Source organism: Geotrypetes seraphini, chromosome 4 (assembly GCF_902459505.1).
Source record: "Geotrypetes seraphini chromosome 4, aGeoSer1.1, whole genome shotgun sequence".
Taxonomy (NCBI): Eukaryota; Metazoa; Chordata; class Amphibia; order Gymnophiona; family Dermophiidae; genus Geotrypetes; species Geotrypetes seraphini.
Genome location: NC_047087.1, coordinates 279,950,335 through 279,973,039, shown reverse-complemented (window position 1 = coordinate 279,973,039; position 22,705 = coordinate 279,950,335).

Genomic DNA, 22,705 nt, shown 5'->3' with positions numbered 1-22,705 from the left:
TTCATAAATCTGAACAATTTACATATTTATTTGCTGCACCAGGTGGTAAAAAAATGTGCTGTCCAGAGGTGTCCCAGTTTGGATTCTTCTTCAGAGACACCACCTTCAAAAAGTTTTATTGATTTTGTATAATAAAATGGTACAATACCAACAATGTGAATGTTCCCTAAAGGGGAAACAAATAATATAACAAGCATTAACACTTGTTGTGAAGTGCATCGAACAATAAAGTAATAATCTTATGCCGGTACATGCGTAATCAAAGGGTAGGGGATAACAAAAGATGAAAGGTAAACAGGTATATGTGATACACACATTTTAAACTCCAGCATAGTCACATGGAATTCATGAATAAAGCTTTCAAAATAGCCTCCAGAGTGCCACTGAAAATTCTGTCTGACTACCCCAGTACTATCTGTATTCTACCAGGGTGACATGATGATTTTTCATCCAGTTATATGTACAGTGGTGATCAGTGGCATATCTAGGGTATATGACACCCAGGGCCAATCATTTTTAACACCCCCCCCCATATTAAAAAATATTTTTAGTACTTTTATTTATTTATGTAGCCCGTCCTCCCTAAAAAGCTCAGAACAGGTTACAGTTTAACATTCAGTATGTTACAATATAACACTACATAGGGTTACAACCGGCGCTGTGGTGTAATCAAAATAAACAAAAAAGGTATTTCTTCTCTCTGTTAGGTCCAAGCTTACGCGTGCTGTCTAACACTAGCTCTGTGAGGATACACATTTCAAATCTGACATATTGTAATCACAAAATAGAAAATAAAATTATTTTTTTCTACCTTTTGTTGTCTGGTCACTTTGTTATCTTATTGGTCCCAGGCTCTGGTTTCTGTTTGTCTTCTGTTAACTTGTTCGCCAGGGTCTCCTGCCCATTTGATGTTTTCTTCTTTCTCCGTAACAACCATCCATCTTCCATCTCTGTTCCTTCCCTTCCATTGTCATATCCAACATTTCTGTTTCTTTCCCACTGTCTACCATCTCTCTCTCGCTCTTTTTCTGCCTTGTGCCCTGGATCAAACCTCCCTCCATGCAGCATCTCTCCCTTCCACCCCTCCATTATCATGTGCAACATTTATTTCTCTCTCCCTGCCCATCACCCTATGTCCAACATTTCTCCTTCTCTCTTCTCCATGCATTTCGCCCTCCCCTCCATCATATGCAAGATTTCTCCCTTTCACCACTTTCTACCTCTTTGTTGCATCTCTCTTCCTCTCTCCTTTCTTCCCCCATGTGCAGCAGCTTTCCATACCCCCTTCCCATCCCCCTGTATAGCAGTTTTCTATCCCTCTCTCCCATCCCCCTGTGCAGCCCCTCAGGACCTGACCGACAACCCCCCCCCCCCAACCACCACGACCACCAGGAGATTTGACATTCCTTCGGGCCTTCAATGGCAGCATTAGCACCAAACGGGCTGTTTGCGACCTACTTCGTCAGGGCTTCTCTCTGCCTGTTCACTGCCACCATTGCTGCTGCTTTAGAAGGCAGGCCCGGGGTAGGTGAGTTCTCTTTTTGTTGGCAGCCTTAACTCACTGCTCTGCTAGCGTTGGGCCTTCCTCTCTACCGGTCCTGTCTACTTCCTGCTTCTGCAATGCCAGGACCCGGCAGAGAGGAAGGCCCGACGCCAGCAGAACAGTGAAGTTCCCGTACCATGGTGACGACCCCAGGAGCATCCCCTCATAGTCTGCACCTGGGGTGGACTGACCCTCCCTGCCTCCCCCCCCCCCTTGATACACCACTGGTGGTGATATTCAGTTGTTATCCTTGAAACTATCTGGTTTAAATCAGGACAGTAAAAAAGTGGCAGTAGAGCAACAGCAGTTGGCACTATCAATGTATTCATATAAAGATGCTGGATCATTTAAACACTGTGATCAGCATTTTATATAAACACTCAACATAGTGTTTTAAAAATTTGATCCATTTATGTTTGCTTTTTCTTTGAGAAGCGTAAATTGTAGCAAAAGGGCTCCTTTCCATATGCCATTTCTTCTAAAGGATAATTTTTTAAAGTATACAGTTTGGTACAAAATCCATTGATCCTATGGACTTTGCCTCAGGATTGAAAGCAAGAGTGCATATACTTTGAAACTTGCTATCAAGTATAAAGTACCCGCAGAGAGCTCCACCTGCTTTTTCTGGGTCAGAAGCAGCGTGGAGCATTCAGCATGTCAGCCTGCACTAAAAACCGCTATCACGGTTTTGTAAAAAGGGGTGGAGGTGGGGGTAAATGGTATAAAATGTGCAAATATCTGCATTCACTCCTACCAGTGTTTTCTGGGCCTACATTTCTGGCGCCTATCTTTTGCCTATGAAGGCGATATAGGCCGCCTAATGCCACTTCCGGCATTGACCATGCCTACTTTGGCATTCAGTAGCCTAAAGCACCTATGTAGATGTGATTCCAGTGCCTTTTATTTAGGTGCCAGTAGACACCTCAACCTTGCCATTTTTTGTCATATCTAACGGTGTTTTTCAATTAATTTAGGCATCGGTAGAATTTTCCCCAGAGTGCTAGCGACTCCTCCGAATATGCTGAGAGACATTGTAGTGTGTTTCTTGAAATAATCAGAGAAAAACAAAATAACACAAAAAGCCAAGCAGGTGAGCCAGCTGAAATGTAAAGAGGCACTAATTTAGGTTTCCCAGGGCATTACAGCATCTACATTAGGAGAGATTAAACCTAAAATTGAGGTGCTTAATAAGGAAAGAAAATCAAATATAAATGGACCTTCTCCTTCCATATCTGCTTTACCTTTGACAAGATTGCCTGATCTGGTGGCTTGTCAACCCTGACAAACACCATCACTCACGTCAGTGATCAAGTTTTATCCATGACAGAGGGTTCTTGAAAAAAACAAGAGGCTGAACAGAACAAGCTGTTTGATTGGACTTTCAGGAAAGAAATGTGTCTGTATGTGTTTCTTCACAGGTTGTTTGGGAGAGGAAAACTAAGGGTGGGTGTTGCATTGGGGAAGCTGGGTTGTAACCTCCAGAATCATTCTCCAATGGAATTTCCCAGCAAAAATTGATTAAAAAATTCTGAGTGTGAGTTTGATGGAAATTTTTTTATTATTATTATTGTTCTGGACTTGTATTTACTGGTATGCAACTTCCATGGACAGGTGTGTTTGGAGCTCCACCTGCTGGAAAAAAATATGCCCCCAGTGATATGAATAATACAGTATAAAGAACTATGGGCCTCTTTTACAAAGCCGCGGTAGCGAATCCCGGCACAGCAAATACGACACATCCCATAAGAATTGAATGGGCTGTGTTGCATTTGCCATGTGATAATCACTACTGTGGCTATGTAAAAAGGGGTCCTATGGAAGAAAGAATAAATTATTATAGGTTAAGAATGTTGTTGCTAGTAGACTCAATAAACCCTAATAGTTGTCTGACCACATGGGCCAAAAATAATATGAAGTAGAAAAAATACCCACTGCTGAGATAACTTTTTATTATATTACTACCATTCATCTGGAAAATCTAAACATTATTATTATGGATAGGGATATAATGGGGTGAAAAAAGCCTCAGAGTATGGAGCAGTTAGCCCACATGGGTTTCAGACATGATCAACTCACTCGCTCCCAATCAGATCATAGCAAAAAAAAACCAAAAACCCTTCTTTCCTATTAATCAAATAAATAAATAAATATCTTAATTTTTATCTTTTTAAACTTTTTTTCTTATTTTCTTATCTACTTTTATTAAGTTATGTTGTGCTCAGACTAGAGAATGACACAGTGACAAAATTCATCACCGTTCCCGTCCCCGCGGATAACCGCGGGAAATAATCCCATGTCATTTTCTAGTGTCTATTTCAATCTCAATCCTTCTACACCAGCATTCTTCAAAGCAAAGCTTGCGGGTCAGTGGTTGTGGCCATTCATACTCTGATTCTTCCCTCTCTCCTTAAAGAATGACATGAAGATGGTTTCCCGCCGTTATCCGCGGGGACGGGAACGGTGATGAATTTTGTCACCGTGTCATTCTCTAGCTCAGACTTCCTATAAATGCACGCTCATATATATGTCAGAAAAAAGTGCTCTCTGTTATGCAGTCAATTCAAAAAACTTATTTCTGGTAACCTCAGCAGGTCATAAACATATAAACCAGCGACTTCAAAGTTCATAACAGTTAAATTATTTATTTGTCATAAGCTTTTTTTTATCAGCTATTATTGAAAGGAATGCACTGATGTGTGGAAAGCTGCCACACTCTGACTGACACTGTCAGCGTTTTGCGGGGTTACAAAATCTCCCGCTGCGTCAGGGTAATTCTTTGGCAACCAATTAGATTATGTTGCATTCCTCTGTAGACTGAAGAAAAAAGAAACCAAATGTAAGTTTTTTTATTAGGCCAGTTCAACAGCCTTGATTCTTACTCACTTCTCTTACTGACGTTCCCAGTTCATCAGACCTCGGCTAAGAATGACGCCAGCAGGATTTTAAAGATGGACTCCAATCACATGATGTTATCATATCTTTCTCATTTGTTCTCAAGAGGAAGGTGTCATAATAGTGATTAGCATATCTATCGGTTATTTTATTGGTTACAGAGATTTCAAAAGGTATTCATGAGATGAAAAATATTTATGAAGTGGAAGCAATACATTTTATCTTTGATTTAAAAACGCTCTTAATTTTCAATAGAAGTGCTACCATTCCATGTTATTATTTAAGCCAGCAGGTGGCTAAAGCTCGAAGTCTGTAAATCCATCGTTGCTGTCTCTGAGTTAGATATCTTCTGTATTCCCCACCTCTCCTCCCCTTCATCACTTTCTCAATTATCAGAACTTTCAAAGAGAAAAAAGCAGGCTTGTTATCTATACAGTGTTTAGCTAAAGGGGCTCCTATAACACCCTTATTGATGTTACTTTTATGTTCAGTCAATCGTATATTTAGCTTTCTTGAGGTTTGCCCCACATATATCAAATTACAGGGGCATCTGATGATATATACTACTCCCTCCGTTTTGAACTTGGATAAACTATGTAGTTTATATCTCTTACCATCCACAGGATTAACAAACATGTTTGTGCAATCCATAACTTTACACATCTGGCATTTACCGCATATAGAATGGCAGCAGAGCATATAAAAGGGCTATATTCTACAAAAAAAAAAGAAAAATTAGCAAACACGAGCTATACTCAGAAAAAATTGCTGGCTTGAAAAATGGTGACCCTTGACCCTAAATACTGGACCATCAAGGTGTTAAATGTACGCACATAAGGGCAAATTCTATAAGAAGTGCCCGAAAGGTAAGCGCAGAAGTAGGCACTGTTCAGCACGATTCAGGTAAAATTGGGGGCTGTTTAATGAATCACGCTAAGCGGCACCTATTTTGGAGGCGCCCAAGAAATAGGCCAGCTCTAGGCACAACTAAAAGTTAGATGCCTATGTGAGCGCTTAAGCACGCTTAAGCATGCTTAAGAGCAGCGATTCTGCAACAAGGCGCCTAACACGTAGCCACACCCACGCCTAACGTGCATAGCACCTATTTTTTTGAAGGCCGCCTAAATTTTTAGAGGCGCCTTATTGCAGAATCGCTTTATCTTGATGGGCGCCTAAGTTTCAATTAGTTCTGATTAAAAAGCTTAATTGAGCTTGTTAATCAATTTAGATAGGCGCCTATCTAGATGGGCGCTTCCAAAATAGGTGCCTATCATGAGGCGCCGGTTACAGAATTTGGGCCACATTCTGCTTCCACAGAAGCCTTCTTCACACAACTGTAGATGCAGAGCAGAACTAGGACTTTTCCCCTTAGAACTCACCATACAAAACAAATGATTCTGGTGATATCTTAATAACAGTAACATAGACCCTCTCCAGCACCAGACATCTTGTCAAGTAATAGAAAACCTTAGAAAAGTCACTCAGGATGTATAGAACAAATCTACCAATCTGTAACAGTACCATCTTCCAAAATACCATAAATACTGCAGTGATCCAGAGAAAGGAAAATGGTAAAACCAGAGGACATAATTTGAGGTTGAGGGGTGGTAGATTCAAAGGCAATGTTAGGAAATTCTACTTTACGGAGAGGGTGGTGGATACCTGGAATGCGCTCCCGAGAGAGGTGGTGGAGAGGAAAACGGAGACTGAGTTCAAAGAAGCGTGGGATGAACACAGAGGATCTAGAATCAGAAAATAATATTAAATATTGAACTAAGGCCAGTCCTGGGCAGACTGGCACGGTCTGTGTCTGTGTATGGCCGTTTGGTGGGGGATGGGCTTTGGAGGGCTTCAGTGGCTTGGAGGGTATAGATGGGCTGGAGTAGGTTTTAACAGATATTTCGGCAGTTGGAACCCAAGCACAGTACCGGGAAGAGCTTTGGATTTTTGCCCAGAAATAACTAAGAAAAAAGGGCTGTAATGCGATTTTAAGTTGAATTTCTTAATTGGGATTTTTATTTAGTCAAATAAAGAGAGTATCATTGGGTAGAGAGTACTATTGGGTGGGAAGGGGTGGGTGTGGAGAGGGATGGTAAAGGTTCAAACTCATATAGATAAGTGGAATTTGTCTTTTATTATGTTTATTAATAATTGATGCATTATTGATGTCCTTTGATGCTGTTTTTATTGTATTCGATGATATTTGCATCAATAAAACTGTTTGAATCTAAAAAATTTAAATTGAATCAGGTTGGGCAGACTGGATGGACCATTCGGGTCTTTATCTGCTGTCATCTACTATGTTACTATGATTACTAGAATGTCAATATACCTATTGGGGAAAATTGACCAAACTGGATTACTACAGATCCATGCTCAGATACTCATTGGGCAATTCTACAAAGAGGCACCCTCTAGGCATCTAAATATATCTAGGTAAATTCAATAAATGAAGGAAGGACATAATAAGAAATTAGAGGTTATGAAGAGGATAGCTAGCTTTACATTTTGGAGAAAAGCCAGGTTTTCAGATGCTTTCGGAATAATTGGAATGAGCCTAGGTTCCACAGCGGAACAGGGAGGTTATTCCAAAGCTCAGTGAATTTGAAGACAAGGGATTTCCCTAATTTACCTGCATACATGACGCCTTTTAACTACCAATCTTCCTCTTCATCTCGAAGGTACTGATGGCTCCTCATCCCCTCCAGGACAGGGTTGAGCATCTCTTGGCATGTTTATCTTGCTTGTGGCCCTTTTCCCTATTCCATCCTTGTCGCCGTCCTCTGTCACTCTTGTGACATGGTGATGCCTAGTAGTGCAGGTAGATGGCAGACATTTGAGTGATTGGTCCTGGGTCCTTGCTCTCCCTCTTCATGTGGGCTACATGTGCTGTTAGATGGTATAATATATATGCAGTGACTGCATGTGGTGAGTTGTGTTTGGGCAGGTGAGGTGAGATGTTTTTTTGAATACTGCTGGATCATATGTGTCTTGTTCATATTTGTTGTATCTACTTTCCTTTCCCAGTGCTACCCAGTGCTGGTGATATCTCTGGAAAAATTGAGTAAATTAAATTAAAGATATGGGAAGGAAAAATACAAATACAAATTCCAAATTGACTCTTATTTTCGCAAAAAACTCAAAAATGTAATAAGTACACATCAAATATAGAGGTCCTTTTACTAAGGCGTGCTAGCCGTTATAGCATACGCTAAATATTAGTGCACGCCAAATGCTAACACGTCCATCTACTATAATAAAACGCCAAGCGCGCATGCGCACTCTTACCTGCGTGATCCGTAGGTCTGTGGTCAGCAAGAGTGCGCATGCACGCATAGCTGTGCCAGTGGCCGACAGAGACAATGAAAAGCGCTGGACTCCCTGCTCTCCACCTCCTCAAGCCAGGAAATACGGCCCTACCGACCAAAGTTTATTTTTAAATTAAAAGCCGCCACCGCGGCTCCTCTCACGAGCCGCACCTGCATTGTAGATCGTGAGAGGAGCCACGGTGGCACCTTTAAACTTAAAAATAAACTCCGACAAGGGAATAACGGAGCACGCCAGACCGTGGGAAAGGGGGTTCCAACAAGGCAATAACAGAGCAGGCCAGACCGCGGGAAGGGAAGGGAAGGGGGGCCAACAAGGGAATAACGGAGCAGGCCAGACTGCGGGAAGGGAAGGGGGGGCTGACAAGGGAATACCGGAGCAGGCCAGACCGCGGGAAGAGAAGGGGGGGGGGGAAATGTTGCTGCTGCTGCACAGGGACTTGGAGGGGAAGGAAAATACCACTGCTGCTGCTGCATAGAGAAGTGGAGGGGGAGGGAAATACTGCTGCTGTTGCTGCACCGGGAAGTGGGGTGGGGGGAGGGAAATGCTGCTGCACAGGGAAATGGAAAGGAGGGAATGCTGCTGTGGCTGTTGCACAGGGAAGTGGGGGGAAGGAAATGCTGTAGCTGCTGCACAGGGAAGTGGGGTGGGGGAGGGAAATACTGCTGCAAAGGGAAAAGGAGTGATCTGAGCAATCATTAACAAAGAAATTGCCTCCTTCCTTAGCCGCAGCATCTAAGAATGTTCAGTCCTATGTTTAAAGTCTATCATTTTTGTAACGAAGAAGCACACAAAATTTAAAAGGCTGAGTGGCCCACTCCACTGCTTCATATTTAAGGTCTTAAAAGTTTCCTCTTTAAAGATGCATATGAATGCTAAATGATCTCTGGGTCCACCCTTGCCGATTTCTGTATTGATCACATTCAACATTAATATTTCTTCCACTGCCCTCTTGTTTTTAACCTTAATTGTACTCTTTTCTTTTAAAATTGTATTTCCCCCTACTATCCTCTTGTTTTCATGTATGTTATGTCTTGTCATTGACAGATATGTTAATTGTTCCCCATTTTTATTAACTTTTTAATTGTTAAACGCTTATGAATTTATGATTAGCGTTTCATCAAATTTTATGTAGTATTCTTAACTAATGAATAGTTTAAGAATGTCTTAAACCAAAATAAAATAGATGATTAAATTATAATAGCCATGTTTTTGTGACCTTCTGTTACTAAACTGTGCAACTAAGGGCTCCTTTTACGAAGGTGCGCTAGGGTTTTTAGCACACACACAAAATTACCGCGCTCGGGAATTTAACGCACACTAATGCACACATTAATAATAATAATAATTTATTTATTATATACCGCTATACCGTGAAGTTCGAAGCGGTTTACAATAAAGATACATTTGACAGTACATGGGATAGAAACGGTTTACAATAAAGATACGTTTAGTCAGTACATGGGATGCAAGTGGTTTACATTAAAGATTCATTTTGTCAGTACATGAGATACAAGTGGGTTACAATACAAGTGGTTTACTATCAAGGTGCATTTTGTCAGTGTATGGGATACAGGTGGGTTACCATAATGATACATTTAGTCAGTACATGGGTTTCAATAAAGATACGTTTTGTCAGTACATGGGGTGCAGGTGGGTTACAATAAAGATACATTATGTCAGTACATGAGATTCAAGGTGGAAAGTATAATTAGTTTCGGGGCCTTGGAATTAGGGGGCGAGGTGGAAGGGTCATGGCAAGGAAGAGTTGGGTATGGGAATTTAGAATTTGTTAAACAGTCGAGTTTTCAGGGATTTTCTAAAGTCTGCGTATGTAGTGGCCTCAAGTATGGGCTTGGAATGATAACATTCTATCTAGAAACTTTTTGTATTGGTAAGATTTCAAGGAGGGGTAATTACATTACATTACATTACATTAGTGATTTATATTCCGCTTGTGCCTTGCGGTTCTAAGCGGATTACAATTTATGAGACTGGACATTTCCAGTAGCGGTGCAGTACATAGATTCAAGAATGTGTCAAGATGCAATTGTTAATCTGGGTTTTTCGGAAGATCTTGAAAGCTAATAGTAGATTGTGATAAGTAGTTGTGATGAGTAGATATAATAAAGTCAGGATTCTGGTAGGTTGTTGTGATGAACAGAAATAATAAAAGTCAGGGTTCTGATGTATTGCTATGGTGGTGATGGTGATGGTCATGAGAGTATTTTCTGCTAAAGGGCCGCAGTTCACCTCCTTGATCACATGCTGGGAGCCATCTGCGCAGCAATTGTCTCCAGCGCTCCAATCCAAAGTCCAGGCCCGTGTCCAACACTGCTGCCGGTTCAGGCACAAGCCCTCCCAGAGGGCCTCCCAGGCCTCGATCCTATCATTGCGGATCAATCAGAGCACCAGAAAGGAGTCCCGCCCCAGCAAAGCTTCCCTCCCATTGGTGGGAGCATCAAAAACATTCAGGGAAGTACATTCTATGAATAACATATATATAACTTCAAATAAATGAGAAACAGAAAAATTTAAAAAATTAAATAGGTTTGTTCTGCGAGTGCTCTTGTTGGACTCGTTGGGGGAGAACTGGGAGATTAGGTAAGCTGGAAGAATCCCAAAGACAGCTTTGTAGCAAAAACAAGCAAACTTGAAGAGGACTCTGGATTCTGCGGGTAACCAGTGGAGTTTCTGATAATAAGGGGAAATGTGTTCCCATTTTTTAAAACCGTGGATTAGTCGGATCGCGGTGTTCTGAATTAATCTCAGCTTGTTGAGGCCCTAGCACGCCTTTGTAAAAGGAGCCCTAAGTATAAGACCATTCTGTCCTGTTTTGGGATTAAATTTTGTGGTAGCTTCAATAGCTTCACGTCCTAATTATGTCAACTAGGGTTGAGTCTTGTCTGTAGAAAAGCTTTAAAATGATTTAAAAAAAAAAAAAAAAATCCTGGAACACAGCCTCTTTGGGAGGATGTTTGCTGCCTGAGGTTAATTGTGCTTGTGTTTTGATTTAAAAATTAAGAGGTTTAGATAGGGTTTATTAATTCTCTGTTTATTCTTCAATATTTATTCTGGGATTTTAAATATAATCTATCTTGAACTACATAAAATGTAAACCAATACTTGATCCATGATGTATTCCACTTGAGAATACTCAGAAAAAGATGTTAATTTACCATTTGATATTAATAGATCTTGTAATGACCCACTTTTGCCTTGCAATTGATTTAAGGAGAGAGAAAAGAATCTTCCTTTATAAACAACTGATACCATTTAGAAGCCATTTTTAGAACTGGCCACGTAAGATGATGAGGAAGGCAATGGCAAACCACTCAGATAATAGTCTGCCTAGAAACTGTCACACTAAGTTGTTCATTGTGGTACTTATGTACAGGGGACCATCTTTACCTTTACATTACATAAATGGATGTGGCCAGTCTACATATAAATGGCAGCAATTTTAGAAAGGGAAAGTACAGGAAAGGGGAACGGGACATGATATACTGCTTTTTTTATGTGGTTTACAGAATCAAAGTGGTTTACATGGGGCATCTGAGTTGTGGTAAGAGCGGATAGCGTAGCTGGTTTTAAGGAAGGTTTGGACAAGTTCCTGGAGGATAAGTCCATAGTTTGTTATTTAGACAGACATGGGGGAAGCCACTGCTTGCCCTGGATCAGTGACATGGAATGTTGCTACTATTTGGATTTTTGCCAGGTACTAGTGACCAGTGGCATAGCGATGGTGATAAGTGCCCATGGCGGTGACACCTCTCCCCATCTTCTTCTCCACTTCCCCCTCCCCGCTCCTTCCCTGTTCCCTCTTGCATGCACATTCACCCCTTCCCTACCCCGTACCTCTTTTAACTTCTCTGGCGTGAGCAGCATCACCAATTTGCAGCCCGTGTCGAGTCGGCTCTCCCTCTGACATCAATTCCTAGGCGCGGGACCCAGAAGTGACATCAGAGGGAGAGCTGATGCAAACAGCAAGTTTGAGTTGCTGCTCGCTCCAGTGAAAAGATAGAGGTAAGGGGGGAAGGAGTAAAGGCACACGTACGGCAGGGGGGAGGAGTGGAAAGGAGCAGGAGTGGAGAGGAGAAGGAGTGACGGTGCCCTCACCAAGATGGAGCCCGGGGTGAACTGTCCCCCCTGCCTCCCCTCCATTACTGCTGGTAAACTGGATTGGCCACCGTGAGTTCGGGCTACTGGAGTCGGTAGCATAAAATGTTGCTACTTATTGGATTTTTGCCAGGTACTGGTGACCTGGATTGGCCACCTGGAAGATGGGCTACTAGGCTAGATGGACCATTGTCTGACCCAATAAGGCTATTTGCATGTTAAGGTGCGCGTGGCATTGTAGTGCGCGCTAAAACCGCTAGCGCAGCTTAGTAAAAGGAGCCTTAAGTTTTGATTATGAGTTCTCCAGTACGTGTCATGTTAGCATAAAACTTGTATTATAAACTTGTACTGTATTTATGGCAAATCATAACCTAACTGTATATTATGTATGTTTAACCTGTAACCCGTTCTGAACTCTTTGGGGAAAATGGGCTAGAAAATGAATGAATTAAATAAATTTGAGTAAAAGCTGTATTAAAAGATGTTATTTTAGATTAAAAATAAATAAATAAGCAATGTAAAATCGGCTTAAAGGCATTCAAAGTGGCGTTAAATTACATAGTTTAAAACAATATTCAAACCATTCAAACAACATAAATCTCTCTTGATGTAGTAGCTCTACAGATAGCAATTATTGTTCGCTCGTCTATGAAACCTAATCCATGGAGATCTGAAGCAGTGGTACAGGTACGGAGGGAGATTAGGAAGGCGGAGAGGAAATGGAGAAAAACGAGAGATCCAGATGACAAGGACGGATTCAGCATTAGATTAATGGAATATAAGATGCTGGGTGATAATGAACGTAGCAGATACTTTCGGGACAAAATTAATAACGTACAAAATAAGTCTCATGAGTTATTCCAGACAGTTAAATTTCTTTTACAGAGGAAGTGTCCTGCAAATAGTGATGAACAATCAGATGCCAATAAATATGCTAATTATTTACAAAATAAATTGGGGAAAATTTGCTCTAGTGCAGGGATGTCAAAGTCCCTCCTTGAGGGCCGCAATCCAGATGGGTTTTCAGGATTTCCCCAATGAATATGCATGCACTGCTTTCATGGTATGCTAATAGATCTCATGCATATTCATTGGGGAAATCCTGAAAACCTGACTGGATTGCAGCCCTCGAGGAGGCACTTTGACACCCCTGTTCTAGTGGGTCTTTAGATGAGAGATGTAGGGTACTGGATGGTATAGAACAAATTGAACAGTGGCAATCCTTTGAGCTTATAAACAAAGAGGAGATTTGTGAAATAATTGCTCATATCTCTCCGACCCATGACGTTTTGGATCCCTGTGACTCATGCATTTTACGTCAGATACCTTCTAAATTAGGTTCTTTTGTTGCCTCATTTGTTAACAAGTCATTGGTTGAAGGAGAACTACCTTTAGCGTGTAAGGAATCCACAGTAACTCCGGTGTTAAAGAAAAAGGGATTGGATATTGAGGATTTGAAAAATTTTCAACATATTTCGGTTGTGCCTTTGTGGGGGAAAATAATTGAAAAAGTAGTGTTGAATCAGCTAAACAAATTTATCTCGATGAGTTTCAATTTGGATTCCGTCATGCACATAGTGTAGAACTGCTACTGCATTCAGTATTGGAGGTCTTGAGAGAGGGAATTGATAAACGGGACAAATTTCTTATGGTATCCTTAGATGTCTCTGGGGCTTTTGACAATGTAAATCTGGATACCTTACTGAGAAAGTTGGAAATGCTGGGAGTAGCAGGGAAGGTTTTGCAATGGTTTTCATCTTATGTAAAGGAGCGAGCGCTGAGGGTAAGAAGTAAGGAAACTGTGTCTTGAGTAGTTGGAGTTAAAAGAGGGGTCCCTCGGGGATCAGCCCTCTCTGCAATTTTGTTTTATATATATATATGGCATCCCTGGGGAGAAAGTTTCAGGAGATGGGAGTACAGTACAGAATGTACGCTGATAATATTCTGTTCTTTTTCCCAATTAATGATGTTTCCAACATACAATCGTGCCTGCAAAGATATATGGAAAAAGTTGTGAGATGGATGGATGAAAATGACTTGAAGTTAAACATTAACAAAACAGAGGTAATGGTGGTCAAAGAGACAACTTTGAGATAGAGAATATGGTTGTGATTGGGGAGAAATTGACAGTGAAAAAAGAGATGACCATTTTGGGAGTGTGCTTAGATAGTTGTCTTTCTTTCTTTCCCTTCAATCCAATTCCATCCAATATCCTTCCCCTTATATCTCTCCCTTTCGCCTGCACACCAATTCCATCAGCATCCGCCCCTATCTCTCTCCTTCCACCACCCTTCCATACCACCCTGCCCCCCCCCCCCTCCTGGGGAGATCAACAATACCACCCTCCCTCCGGCATCGACATCAACCTAGAACTGCTGGTGGGGCGGTACAAAAGAAAATAAATTATTATTATTATTATTCAGTGGTTCCATGCAATAATACTTTTACTCTATACTACAATAGTTCCTGTTCCATGCAGGTTACTCCAGTACTTCCTTAGATACTCCATTCAATCATACTACTGCTGTTTAGTATTGTAACTCCTGCTCCTTTTGGTTACCCCGGTACTTCCATAGTGGTCCCATGTAATATTGCATTTAAGGTTGCAGGTTATCACGATTTCTTTTGTGGAGGCAACATGCTATCATAGCACTACTGTTTTGAGATGAATTGACACTTTTTTTTAGATTTCTTTTGTATTTTGTTCCTATCCTCTTGCCACTAGGAATTCCTGTATTTATCCCACACCGTTTTGAACTCCTTTGCTGTTTTTAATTCCCTTATTTTATTTGGAAGGGTAAGTGAGCATCTACCACCTTTTCCATGAAAAAAAATCCTGGTGTTTCTGAGTCCTTCCCTAAAGTATCCTACTATAATCACTAAATAATACATGTTGGAATAGCTTCTCTTCTTCCTTTATTCATTATTTTAGCCTAAATAACACTCCCTCCTCACACACACTTTTACAAAACTGTAGTGTGATCGGCAGCGCTGCCCCCCTCAGAAAGATCGGCAGCGCTGCCTCCCCCTGGAGATCGACAACACCATCCTCCCCCCAGCATCGACATCAACCAACCAGAATAAGGGACATTGGAGGGGATGGGCCAGCAGATGCAAGGAGTTGCTGAAAGGTCCCGCGATGACTGCGTCTGACGGCTCTACTAAGGGAAGAAGTAAGTGATGTTGGAGGGGTTGGACCGGCAGATGCAGTCATTGCGGGACCTTGCAGCAACTCCTTGCATCTGCCAGTCAACCCCCTCCGACATCACTTATTCTGGTAAGATGATGTCAATGCCAGGTGGAGGGCGGTGTTGTTGATCTCCCGTGGGGGGGCCCAGCGCTGCCGATCTTTCCCGGGGGGGGGGTCCGCATTGCCAAGGGGAAAAAAAACCCACCCGAGTCCTCTGTTTCATCGGGCCCCCTTGACAACTTCGGGCCCTAGGCACGTGCCTACTGGGTCTATTCATTAATCCGGCCCTGGTGCCAATGAATATTTGGGTTTTAACTTTTTACAGTTATTGCTGAATGTTTAATTGATAAGATGTCTGCCCATTGTCTGTTCATATCCATGTGACTAAAGGGCAATTAGTATATGTGTGAAATCAATATGTTAACCGCATAGTTTTATGCGGTATATAAATTTTAAAATAAATAAATGGTTCTACTCAAATCAAGTGCCATTGTCAGCTTTACAGAATCTTGAATCATAAGAACTCTGAGAGGTGAGTGTCTTGATTTAGACCTGTCTATTACCCACCCTAGCTCCGCCCATGTATACAACCCCTAGCAAACACATGGCAGGCATTTGTAGATTAGCACTTGGGTACTCCATCCCACTGTTCTATGAAACCTTGCTAGCAGTTTGGAACGCAGAAAGCCGCGCTGAATGGCCCACGCTGCTCCCAACATTCATTGAGTTCCTATGAGCGTCGGGAGCAGCGTGAGCCATTCAGCACGGCTCTCTGTGCTAAAAACCGCTAGCACGGTTTCGTAGAAGAGGAGGCATATGTAAATGCTATTTTTCTTTTTTTTTTTTTTAATTCTTTATTTAAACACTGCAGTTACAACCCAAAGAATAGACATCCAGACAATTATTCTAACCATTTTTATGAGTGCCTGGGAATTTGCTCTATAAGCAGGGAATTTGAAAAGAAGCTGCCTAATTTTAGACACCATTAATGTGCATAATTTAAGCACCTTTGTGACCTGTTATCTCATAAAATACTATAATTTATTCGTGCATTTATAAAAATTAAGGTGCACTTATTTACACCAGCTGTAGGGATTACATTTTAAATTAAGGCATGTTTTCAACCAGTTGTACTAGTGTTTTATAAAGAGAAATAGGTGCCTATATTTCTTTATAAAATAGGCTTAAAATAAGTACATTTTGGCTGCTTGAATCTCCCCTTTAAGAGGGTAATTTTTATTATGCATTTTTCCTTATCTAAAGCTTAGTTTACATACAGAAAACAACCCTTGCAAAATTGCACAACCGTGTACACACATAAACACCCTACTTCTATATATGGCGCTCAAAACTGCATGCAATTTTTATGCGCACATTCAATTTGTGTGCACAAATTAATTGATAAATGAGCCAATTAGCACCAATAACTGGGCACTAACACTCAATTATGGATGCTATTGGCATTAATTAAAATTTGTGTGCACATCTTTAGATACCGGGATCTGCATGTAAATCTGATGGGATGGTCATGAGTGGATCAAGGGTGTTCCTGGAATTTGTGTGCAGTGTTAGAGAATTCGAGGGGGGGGGGGATCCGCACAAGAATTTACACCAGATTTCAGTTGGTAGAAATTCTGGTCCCCAAAATTGGGCATGGATCCCAGCACCAACCGCTATTCTATAAACGGTGCCCAAGTCTGAGTGCCAATTATAGAATAGCAGTGAGGGCCAGATTCTGTAATTGGGTGCCTAACAAGATAAGCATCTACCTCTTGTCAATCACACTTAGGCGCTTATTACAGAATCATGCCTAATTTAAAACTTAGGCCAGGGTCATGCCTAACTTAAAACTTAGGCCCACATTATAGGCACCTAAGTACTTTAGATAATCATGCCTAGCAGCTCCTAAACATAGAAACATAGAAATAGACGGCAGATAAGGGCCACGGCCCATCCAGTCTGCCCACCGCAATGACCCTTCCCCACCTAACTCAGTGAATAGATCCCACGTATCTATCCCATTTGGCCTTAAAATCAGGCACGCTGCTGGCCTCAGTGACCTGAAGTGGAAGATTATTCCAGCGATCAACCACTCTCTCAGTGAAAAAGAATTTCCTGGTGTCACTGTGCAGTTTCCCTCCCCTGATTTTCCACGGGTGCCCCCTGGTTGCCGTGGGACCCATGAGAAGGAAGATATCTTCTTCCACTTCGATGCGACCCGTGAGATACTTGAACGTCTCGATCATGTCTCCCCTCTCTCTGCGTTCCTCGAGTGAGTAGAGCTGTAACTTATCCAGCCTTTCCTCGTAAGGGAGATCCTTGAGACCCCCGATCATCCGGGTTGCCATTCTCTGCACCGACTCTAGTCTCAGCACATCTTTTCGGTAATGCGGCCTCCAAAATTGCACACAGTACTCCAGGTGTGGTCTCACCATGGATCTATACAATGGCATAATGACTTCAGGCTTACGGCTGACGAAACTCCTGCGTATGCAACCTATGATTTGCCTTGCTTTGGAGGAAGCTTGCTCCACTTGATTGGCAGCCTTCATGTCCTCACTGACGATCACCCCTAGGTCACGCTCTGCTTCAGTTCTTGTTAGGATCTCGCCATTTAGGGTGTAAGTCTTGCATGGATTATGGCTGCCTAGGTGCATGACTTTGCATTTTTTGGCATTGAAGCTGAGTTGCCAGGACCTAGACCAGCGCTCCAGTAGTAGTAGGTCGTGCATCATGTTGTCGGGCATTGAGTTTTTGTCTGTTGCACTCTTGGCCACTACATTGCTTAGTTTGGCGTCATCAGCGAATAATGTTATTTTACCTCGGAGACCTTCTGCCAAGTCTCTTATGTAGATGTTGAACAGGATCGGGCCCAGGACGGAGCCCTGTGGCACTCCACTGATCACCTCCGTCGTTTCGGAGGGGGTGCCATTCACCATTACCCTCTGAAGCCTACCCTCAAGCCAGTTCCCAATCCATTTCGTCAGCGTGTCGCCCAATCCTATAGAACTCATTTTGCTCAGCAACCTGCGGTGTGGTACGCTATCGAATGCTTTGCTGAAGTCCAGGTATACGATGTCCAGGGACTCCCCAACATCCAGCTTTCTCGTCACCCAGTCAAAGAAGCCGATCAGGTTGGATTGGCAGGATCTCCCCTTAGTAAATCCATGTTGACGGGGATCACGTAGATTCTCCTCGTTCATGATCGTATCCAATTGGCATTTGATTAGAGTTTCCATTAGTTTGCTCACTATTGATGTGAGACTCACCGGTCTGTAGTTTGCTGTTTCCAGCTTGGAGCCTTTCTTATGAAGTGGAATGACGTTAGCCATTTTCCAGTCCAACGGGACGTCACCTGTACTAAGGGAGAGATTGAAGAGTGCGGATAGCGGTTCTGCCAAGACATCACACAACTCCCTGAGCACCCTGGGGTGTAGGTTGTCAGGCCCCATTGCCTTGTTAACCTTGAGCTTTGACAGCTCGCAGTAGACACTGCTGGGCGTAAACTCGAAATTACTAAATGGATCAGCTGAGTCAACCCTTGTCTGCAGCTGAGGACCAAGTCCCGGCGCCTCGCGGGTGAAGACTGAGCAGAAGTATTCATTTAACAGTTGGGCTTTCTCCGAGTCCGTTTCTGCATAGTCTCCCCCTGGTTTCCTGAGGCGTACTATCCCACCTGAGTTCTTGTTCCTGTCACTGATATACCTGAAAAAGGATTTATCTCCTCTCTTTATGTTCCTTGCTAAAGACTCCTCCATTCGGAATTTGGCCTCCCTAACTGCTGTTTTGACTGTTTTTGACTTGGTCAGATAGATTTCCCTGGAGTCCTGTTTCCCTGATTGTTTGTAAGAGATGAATGCTTTTTTCTTCTCCTTGATGAGGTCTGAGATCTCCGTAGAGAACCATTGTGGCTTATTGTTCCTACTCCGTTTACTTACCGATTTAACATAGCGGTTTGTTGCTTCCTGTATGGTGGTTTTCATAGTTGACCACATTTCTTCCACGTTATCGGTTTCTGTTTGGCTTTGTAGCACCTGGTGAACGAAGTCTCCCATTTCTTTGAAGTTTGTGTCCTTGAATTTAAGGACCTTGGTCAGTGTGGTAGATTTAGTGAAACCTTTTCTGAGATTGAACCATACCATGTTGTGGTCGCTGGAGGCCAATGTGTCGCCCACCGAGACCTCTGTGACACTTTCTCCATTGGTAAGTATCAGGTCTAGGATTGCCTGATCCCTTGTTGGTTCCAACACTAGTTGCCTTAGTCTTGCTCCCTTCAAGGAATTTAATAGCCTCCTGCTGCTGCATGAAGCAGAGGAAAGCGTGACCCAATCCACATCAGGCATGTTGAAGTCACCTAACAATACTGTGTCCCCACGCAAGGTGATATTCTCTATATCTCCGATTAATTCCATATCTTGGTCATCCTGTTGTCTTGGGGGTCTGTATACTACGCCAAGATACAGGCATTTGTCCTTCCCTCTGGCCAAATTTACCCAAAGGGATTCCCCAGTGTACCGTACATCTGTGATTCTGGTGACTTTAATGTCATCTTTAGTATATAATGCTACACCTCCTCCCATTTTGCCCTCCCTGTCCCGGCGAAGCAAGTTGTAACCCGGTATGACCATGTCCCACCCGTGGGAGTCTGTGAGCCTAAGTCCTTCTCTGCCCCTAAACAAGCCTACTTTGGAGTTATGGCACCTATCTTTTGTAGAATCACATCTAAGAAGATAGGCACCTAACACCCAATTAGTTTGTATTTTTTCAATTCTGAAAGCTCATAATTGAAGCTAATTTACTAATTAAGTTGTGCGCCTAACTTAGGCGCCTATCTTGTACCTATCTTCAGGCACCTTTTATAGAATTTCCCTCTTAGTGCCAATCTTTATCAGTGCCCAGATTTGGCACCATTACCAGAACTGAGCCCAAAATGCATGTACAGGAGAAGTGTGCATCTACTCTTAAGTGATTTGCAGATAGGAATTCCCAGGAGCATCTAGGCCAGTGTCCCTCAAACTTTTCCGAGCCGGGGCACGCTAAACCTAGTGTCTCTGGTACGAGACACCCAGAAGTGCGCTGGTGTTGGCGTGATGACATCACACGCATGCGTGATGTCAGCACGTCGACACCCGCGCATGCGCAAAGGCCCTTCAAACGGGCCTTGAGCCGAGAAAAGGACCTGTGCTGGAAAGAAGGGCTGGCAGAGAGAAGAGGCGCCGACGTCGGGAGATTGCTTACAGGACGTGCCTCTCGTCACGAGAGGCAAGTCCTGTAGACAGTCATCCGGCGCCTCTCCTTTTCCCCAGTGTACCGCGGCACACCTAAAATCTCAGGAGGCACAAAGTTTGCGACATACTGATCTTGGCAGAGTGAAGGCAGAGTTGTGAAGTGTGCATGTAGAAATGCACAAATCTACTGTATGATTATCTTCAAGCCGGCTCCCTCTTCCTCACTGATGCAGTGCACAAAGCCAAGGGCAGTGGCTCCTACAGGCATCCTGCGCCTGAACCGGAAGCCTTCTCTCTGACGTTGCAACGTCAGAGAGAAGGCTTCCAGATAAGGCACGGGACGCGCAAGGAGCTGCTGCCCGCAGCTTTGTGCACTGCATCAGTGAGGAAGAGGGAGCCGGCTTGAAGATAATACCGTGGGCGGCATAAAATGGCCAGGCAGGAGCAGGCCAGAAGGTAAGGCATAGCTTGGAGGGAGAGAGACAACAAAGATAGGGGGGAATGATTTTATTTTTGAATTTAGTGATTGAATTATGTCAATTTTGAGAATTTACATCTGCTGTCAGTGTGCTTTGTGTAGTTTAATTTTGTGGTTAACCGTTATGTGTTGTTAATAAGATTATATTGTTTGTCTGTGAAAAATAAATGGAAAAAATAGTGTTACAATTAGTACTATTATGGGGGTGGGGTCTGGGGTGGACATTGGGTAGAGATGGGCGGGGTCTGGCCCACGACTTAGCCCAGTGTTCTTCAACCGCCGGTCCACAGAATAATTATTTTATTTCTGCCGGTCCATAGGTGTAAAAAGGTTGAAGAACACTGCGCTAGGGCCTTAACACGCAGAATAGCGCACACTAAATTACCGTGCACGCTAGCCGCTACCGCCTCCTTTTGAGCAGGCGGTAGATTTTCGGCTAGCGCGTGCTAATTCGGTGCGTGTGCTAAAAACGCTAGCGCACCTTTGTAAAAGGAGCCCTTAGAGTAACTTTGGAAGCACATGGAAAATTGTGCATCAGCTTTATGCACTGCTGGGGCTGGACCAAGGAGCCTAGTTTATAAGGCACATAGACACCTATGAGTGCCTCCAAGTTTATTTTGTATTTGATATAAGGCCCATCAACATAGCCATCGGAAAGGTTCACAATCGAATCAGGTTAAGTATTTTCCCTATCTGTCCCAGCAGGCTCACAATTTAACTAGGGTATCTGGGGCAATCGAAGGTTGAGTGACTTGCCCTGGATCACAAGGGGCAGCGCTGGGATCGAACCTGTCACCTTCATGACATGGGCTCAAATATAAGGACTTTTGACTTCTCCCATAGATGCTATGTCATAAAATCAAGCCCTAAAATAAGACTAATGTTTTCTTTTTAGCAGCTACTGAATGTTAATATCAAATTGTGCTCTGTTGCAAAGGGGGGGGGGGGGGGGAGGGAGGAAAGGAGGAGAAAGAATCGTTGAAATCTCACCGAATGCTTGAGTTTGGCTGTAGCAAGCCAAGGATAACATCACATTTCTCTTAAAGAAATCCTCCTTGCACAACATTTAAACAATGGTCAGAAATTGTTATTTATTTTCACCATAAATCAAATCATCTTGTCAGCAAGGGTTAGAAAGCTGTGGCTAAGATTAGAAACCCCCCACCTCCCCTGCAGAAACGAGGAGCTGCTGTCGGGAGTTACAGGCTAGCAACAGCAAGAACTGTCACGCAATGCCCCAAGAATGAAAAACCTTGTCAGAGGCACCTTGACCTGGAGGATGGCCGAGAGGGACTCGGCTCCCCACCGGCACCCCTGCTGCTGGTCTTGCTGCTCAGATGATGTATTTCCCTGCCTTTTTTAGACCTGCATTTTGTTAGCTCCAGGAAACAGCCTCTTCCTCCTTATAAACACAGGACTGAGTCGCTGACCAAAAGTATTGCCACTCCACAGCCACTTTCTGTCCATCTATCAAGCTCTGCTGTCACTCTGGCCAAGTTTCTCCTGCACCAGCCCAGCTATGGGGAGCAGAGGGGGGAAGTCGCATATGCGCCATTTACTGCTGGTGTAATTCCAGCGTGCTGACTAGTTCCCTGGAACCAGTGAGGGAGCACAATAAGCATTCTTTCCGATGGGTTACAGAAAATTTGAGAAAGGTTATCATGGGGTCAGTCAAAGAACAAGATTTGTACTTTCCAGATTGTCAGCAGTGGGTGTGGATCGAATATGTATAGTTTAAAAAGACATAATTTACTTCTGTGCTATTCTCTCCAAGAACATGTAAATATACAAGTGAGCCACAAGGAACTTGTGGGCATGGGTGTGTGTGTGTGTATGTCTACTGTAACAGTATGTATATATAGATATATTTGTGTGTGAGATATATATAGATATAATAATAATAATAATAATTTTATTCTTATATACCG